Source organism: Dama dama, unplaced genomic scaffold (genome assembly GCF_033118175.1).
Source record: "Dama dama isolate Ldn47 unplaced genomic scaffold, ASM3311817v1 ptg000096l, whole genome shotgun sequence".
NCBI classification, from domain to species: domain Eukaryota; kingdom Metazoa; phylum Chordata; class Mammalia; order Artiodactyla; family Cervidae; genus Dama; species Dama dama.
In genome coordinates this window covers 4,927,539-4,934,721 of record NW_026870910.1, presented here as the reverse complement: position 1 = coordinate 4,934,721, position 7,183 = coordinate 4,927,539, and positions in this window count along the sequence as shown.

Sequence of the window (7,183 nt, the reverse complement as noted above, 5' to 3'; positions counted from 1 at the left end):
AGCCTTGATTTCCTTGATGGCACTCCAGAGAAAACCCAAGATCACTGTCTCAAGTCTAGAGGGATCCTGAGGTCACTGGAGCAACACGAAAGGGCTCCGTGGACCCCAAATCAACTCGAGATGAGATCTTAGTCCCTGGCTTCGACTCAAGAGGAATACCAACTTTCCACAAGCACCTCAAGAGGAGGCATCTCTCAGCTACAGGTATGTGAGAGGACCCTGAGTTTGTGGCCTCAAGTGGAATGGACACCGAGATGCTCTGACTCGAAGTAAGGCCGGATATCCCTGCAGTGAATTGAATGCAGGCTTGTCTTGCATCTCCCACGACGAAGGGATGTCTGAATCCCCTGTGGAGACCACAGAGAAAGACCTAGTTCTCCGCCTCATCGAGACCGGAGGCCTCACATCCTTTGAAATCTCGAGAGGTCCGCGGAGATCAATGCTTCCAAAGGAGATGATGCCTGACTCCTCTTGAAAATGGATAGGAGTCCCAGGATCCCTGTGGCACGTAGAAAGGGACCCTGGGTCTCCCGCCTCACGTGGAGACGCGTCCCAATTGCCATGCCAAGACTCGAGGAGAATCCCGAGGTGTCCCTCGCACCTAGGCAGGAGTCCTGACGTCGCTGAACAAACACGTGTCTGGAAGGGCCCTCCCCGTCATAACTCGAGAATATAAATCAGGTTTCGGCCGCATCTCGAGAAAAAATATGAGACTTCCCCCTCGCCGCGAGATGAGGCCAGATTCCCCTGAACTGCGTGCAGAGCAATTCCGTGTTCCACATCAAACGTGAAAGGAGCCTTGATTTCCTTGATGGCACTCCAGAGAAAACCCAAGATCACTGTCTCAAGTCTAGAGGGATCCTGAGGTCACTGGAGCAACACGAAAGGGCTCCGTGGACCCCAAATCAACTGGAGATGATAGCTTAGTCCCTGGCTTCGACTCAAGAGGAATACCAACATTCCACACGCACCTCAAGAGGAGGCTTCTCTCAGCTACAGGTAGGTGAGAGGGACCCTGAGTTTGTGGCCTCAAGTGGAATGGACACCGAGATGCTCTGACTCGAAATAAGGCCAGATATCCCTGCAGTGAATTGAATGCAGGCTCCTCCTGCATCTCCCAAGACGAAGGGTTGTCTGAATCCCCTGTGGAGACGACAGAGAAAGTCCTAGTTCTCCGCCTCATCGAGACCGGAGGCCTCACATCCTTTGAAATCTCGAGAGGTCCGCGGAGATCAATGCTTCCAAAGGAGACGATGCCTGACTCCTCTTGAAAATGGATAGGAGTCCCAGGATCCCTGTGGCACGTAGAAAGGGACACTGGGTCTCCCGCCTCACGTGGAGACGCGTCCCAATTGCCATGCCAAGACTCGAGGAGAATCCCAAGGTGTCCCTCGCACCTAGGCAGGAGTCCTGACGTCGCTGAACAAACACGTGTCTGGAAGGGCCCTCCCCGTCGTAACTCGAGAATATACCCCAGGTTCTGGCCGCAACTCGAGAAAAACCATGACACTTCCCCCTCGCCGCGAGATGAGGCCTGATTCCCCTGCACTGCGTGCAGAGCAATTCCGTGTTCCACATCAAACGTGAAAGGAGCCTTGATTTCCTTGATGGCACTCCAGAGAAAACCCAAGATCACTGTCTCAAGTCTGGAGGGATCCTGAGGTCACTGGAGCAACACGAAAGGGCTCCGTGTACCCCAAATCAACTCGAGATGAGAGCTTAGTCCCTGGCTTCGACTCAAGAGGAATACCAACTTTCCACAAGCACCTCAAGAGGAGGCTTCTCTCAGCTACAGATATGTGAGAGGGACCCTGAGTTTGTGGCCTCAAGTGGAATGAACACCGAGATGCTCTACTCGAAGTAAGGCCGGATATGCCTGCAGTGAATTGAATGCAGGCTCGTCTTGCATCTCCGAAGACGAAGGGATGTCTGAATCCCCTGTGGAGACCACAGAGAAAGACCTAGTTCTCCGCCTCAACGCGACCGGAGGCCTCACATCCTTTGAAAACTCGAGAGGTCCGCGGAGATCAATGCTTCCAAAGGAGCCGATGCCTGACTCCTCTTGAAAATGGATAGGAGTCCCAGGATCCCTGTGGCACGTGGAAAGGGACCCTGGGTCTCCCGCCACACGTGGAGACGAGTCCCAATTGTCATGCCAAGACTCGAGGAGAATCCCGAGTTGTCCCTCGCACCTAGGCAGGAGTCATGACGTCGCTGAACAAACACGTGTCTGGAAGGGCCCTCCCCGTCGTAACTCGAGAATATACCCCAGGTTCCGGCCGCAACTCGAGAATAACCATGAGACTTCCCACTCGCCGTGAGATGAGGCCCCATTCCCCTGCACTGCGTGCAGAGCAATTCCGTGTTCCACATCAAACGTGAAAGGAGCCTTGATTTCCTTGATGGCACTCCAGAGAAAATCCAAGATCACTGTCTCAATTCTAGAGGGATACTGAGGTCACTGTAGCAACACGAAAGGGCTCCGTGGACCCCAAATCAACTCGAGATGAGAGCTTAGTCCCTGGCTTCTACTCTAGAGGAATACCAACTTTCCACAAGCACCTCAAGAGGAGGCTTCTCTCAGCTACAGGTATGTGAGAGGGACCCTGAGTTTGTGGCCTCAAGTGGAATGGACACGGAGATGCTCTGACTCGAAGTAAGGCCGGATATCCCTGCAGTGAATTGAATGCAGGCTCGCCTTGCATCTCCCAAGACGAAGGGATGTCTGAATCCCCTGTGGAGACCACAGAGAAAGACCTAGTTCTCCGCCTCATCGCGACCGGAGGCCTCGTATCCTTTGAAAACTCGAGAGGTCCGCGGAGATCAGTGCTTCCAAAGGAGACGATGCCTGACTCCTCTTGAAAATGGATAGGAGTCCCAGGATCCCTGTGGAACGTGGAAAGGGACACTGGGTCTCCCGCCTCACGGGGAGACGCGTCCCAATTGCCATGCCAAGACTCGAGGAGAATCCCGAGGTGTCCCTCGCACCTAGGCAGGAGTCCTGACGTCGCTGAACAAACACGTGTCAGGAAGGGCCCTCCCCGTCGTAAGTCGAGAATATACCCCAGTTTCTGGCCGCAACTCGAGAAAAAGCATGAGACTTCCCCCTCGCCGCGAGATGAGGCCTGATTCCCCTGCACTGCGTGCAGAGCAATTCCATGTTCCACATCAAACGTGAAAGGAGCCTTGATTTCCTTGATGGCACTCCAGAGAAAATCCAAGATAACTGTCTGAAGTCTAGAGGGATCCTGAGGTCACTGGAGCAACACGAAAGGGCTCCGTGGACCCCAAATCAACTCGAGATGAGAGCTTAGTCCCTGGCTTCGACTCAAGAGGAATACCAACTTTCCACAAGCACCTCAAGAGGAGGCTTCTCTCAGCTACAGGTATGTGAGAGGGACCCTGAGTTTGTGGCCTCAAGTGGAATGGACACCGATATGCTCTGACTCGAAGTTCGGCCAGATATCCCTGCAGTGAATTGAATGCAGGCACGTCTTGCATCTCCCAAGACAAAGGGATGTCTGAATCACCTGTGGAGACCACAGAGAAAGACCTAGATCTCCGCCTCATCGCGACCGGAGGCCTCACATCCTTTGAAAACTCGAGAGGTCCGCGGAGATCAATGCTTCCAAAGGAGACGATGCCTGACTCCTCTTGAAAATGGATAGGAGTCCCAGGATCCATGTGGCACGTGGAAAGGTACCCTGTTTCTCCCGCCTCACGTGGAGACGCGTCCCAATTGCCATGCCAAGACTCGAGGAGAATCCCGAGGTGTCCCTCGCACCTAGGCAGGAGTCCTGACGTCGCTGAACAAACACGTGTCTGGAAGGGCCCTCCCCGTCTTAACTCGAGAATATACCACAAGTTCCGGCCGCAACTCGAGAAAAACCATGAGACTTCCCCCTCGCCGCGAGATGAGGCCCGATTCCCCTGCACTGCATGCAGAGCAATTCCGTGTTCCACATCAAACGTGAAAGGAGCCTTGATTTCCTCGATGGCACTCCAGAGAAAACCCAAGATCACTGTCTCAAGTCTAGAGGGATCCTGAGGTCACTGGAGCAACACGAAAGGGCTCCCTGGACCCCAAATTAACTCGAGATGAGAGCTTAGTCCCTGGCTTCGACTAAAGAGGAATAACAACTTTCCACAAGCACCTCAAGAGGAGGCTTCTCTCAGCTACAGGTATGTGAGTGGGACCCTGAGTTTGTGGCCTGAAGTGGAATGGACACCGAGATGCTCTGACTCGAAGTTCGGCCGGATATCCCTGCAGTGAATTGAATGCAGGCTCGTCTTGCATCTCCCAAGACGACGGGATGTCTGAATCCCCTGTGGAGACCACAGAGAAAGACCTAGATCTCTGCCTCATCGCGACCGGAGGCCTCACATCCTTTGAAAACTCGAGAGGTCCGCGGAGATCAATGCTTCCAAAGGAGACGATGCCTGACTCCACTTGAAAATGGATAGGAGTCCCAGGATCCATGTGGCTCGTGGAAAGGGACCCTGGGTCTCCCGCCTCACGTGGAGACGCGTCCCAATTGCCATGGCAAGAATCGAGGAGAATCTTGAGGTGTCCCTCGCACCTTGGCAGGAGTCCTGACGTCGCTGAACAAACACGTGTCTGGAAGGGCCCTCCCCGTCGTAACTCGAGAATATACCACAGGTTCCGGCCGCAACTCGAGAAAAACTATGAGACTTCCCCCTCGCCGCGAGATGAGGCCCGATTCCCCTGCACTGCGTGCAGAGCAATTCCGTGTTCCACATCAAACGTGAAAGGAGCCTTGATTTCCTTGATGGCACTCCAGGGAAAACCCAAGATCACTGTCTCAAGTCTAGAGGGATCCTGAAGTCACTGGAGCAACACGAAAGGGCTCTGTGGACCCCAAATCAACTCGAGATGAGAGCTTAGTCCCTGGCTTCGACTCAAGAGGAATACCAACTTTCCACAAGCACCTCAAGAGGAGGCTTCTCTCAGCTACAAGTATGTGAGAGGGACCCTGAGTTTGTGGCCTCAAGTGGAATGGACACCGAGATGCTCTGACTCGAAGTAAGGCAGGATATCCCTGCAGTGAATTGAATTCAGGCTCGTCTTGCATCTCCCAAGACGAAGGGATGTCTGAATCCCCTGTGGAGACCACAGAGAAAGACCTAGTCCTCCGCCTCATCGAGACCGGAGGCCTCACATCCTTTGAAAACTCGAGAGGTCCGCGGAGATCAATGCTTCCAAAGGAGACGATGCCTGACTCCTCTTGAAAATGGATAGGCGTCCCAGGATCCCTGTGGCACGTGGAAAGGGACCCTGGGTCTCCCGCCTCACGTGGAGACGCGTCCCAATTGCCATGCCAAGACTCGAGGAGAATCCCGAGGTGTCCCTCGCACCTAGGCCGCAGTCTTGACTTCGCTGAACAAACACGTGTCTGGAAGGGCCCTCCCTGTCGAAACTCGAGACAATACCCCAGGTTCCAGCCGCAACTCGAGAAAAACCATGAGACTTCCCCCTCGCCGCGAGATGAGTCCCGATTCCCTTGCACTGCGTGCAGAGCAATTCCGTGTTCCACATCAAACGTGAAAGGAGCCTTGATTTCCTTGATGGCACTCCAGAGAAAACCCAAGATCACTGTCTCAAGTCTAGAGGGATCCTGAGGTCACTGGAGCAACACGAAAGGTCTACGTGGACCCCAAATCAACTCGAGATGAGAGCTTAGTCCCTGGCTTCGACTCAAGAGAAATACCAACATTCCACAAGCACCTCAAGAGGAGGCTTCTCTCAGCTCCAGGTATGTGAGAGGGACCCTGAGTTTGTGGCCTCAAGTGGAATGGACACCGAGATGCTCTGACTCGAAGTAAGGCCGGATATCCCTGCAGTGAATTGAATGCAGGCTCGTCTTGCATCTCCCAAGACGAAGGGATGTCTGATTCCCCTGTGGAGACCACAGAGAAAGACCTAGTTCTCCGCCTCATCGCGATCGGAGGCCTCACATCCTTTGAAAACTCGAGAGGTCCGCGGAGATCAATGCTTCCAAAGGAGACGATGCCTGACTCCTCTTGAAAATGGATAGGAGTCCCAGGATCCCTGTGGCACGTGGAAAGGTACACTGGGTCTCCCGCCTCACGTGGAGACGCGTCCCAATTGCCATGCCAAGACTCGAGGAGAATCCCGAGGTGTCCCTCGCACCTAGGCAGGAGTCCTGACGTTGCTGAACAAATAAATATCTGGAATTGCCCTCCCCGTCGTAACTCGAGAATATACACCAGGTTCCGGCCGCAACTCGAGAAAAACCATGAGACTTCCCCCTCGCCACGAGATGAGGCCGGATTCCCCTGCACTGTGTGCAGAGCAATACCGTGTTCCACATCAAACGTGAAAGGAGCCTTGATTTCCTTGATGGCACTCCAGAGAAAACTGATCACTGTCTCAAATCTAGAGGGATCCTGAGGTCACTGTAGCAACAAGAAAGGGCTCCGTGGATGCCAAATCAACTCGAGATGAGAGCTTAGTCCCTGGCTTCGACTCAAGAGGAATACCAACTTTCCACAAGCACCTCAAGAGGAGGCTTCTCTCAGCTACAGGTATGTCAGACGGCCCCTGAGTTTGTGGCCTCAAGTGAAATGGACACCGAGATGCTCTGACTCGAAGTAAGGCCGGATATCCCTGCAGTGAATTGAATGCAGGCTCGTCCCGCATCTCCCAAGACGAAGGGTTGTAGGAATCCCCTGTGGAGACCACAGAGAAAGACCTAGTCCTCCGCCTCCTCGCGACCGGAGGCCTCTAATCCTTTGAAAACTCGAGAGGTCCGTTGAGATCAATACTTCCGAAGGAGACGATGCCTGACTCCTCTTGAAAATGGATAGGAGTCCCAGGATATCTGTGCCACGTGGAAAGGGACCCTGGGTCTCCCGCCTCACGTGGAGACGAGTCCCAATTGCAATGCCAAGACTCGAGGAGAATCCCGAGTTGTCCCTCGCACCTAGGCAGGAGTCCTGACGTCGCTGAACAAACACGTGTCTGGAAGGGTCCTCCCCGTCGTAACTCGAGAATATACCCCAGGTTCCGGCCGCAACTCGAGAAAAACCAAGAGACTTCCCCCTCGCCGCGAGATGAGGCCCGATTCCACTGCACTGCGTGCAGAGCAATACCGTGTTCCACATCAAACGTGAAAGGAGCCTTGATTTCCTTGATGGCACT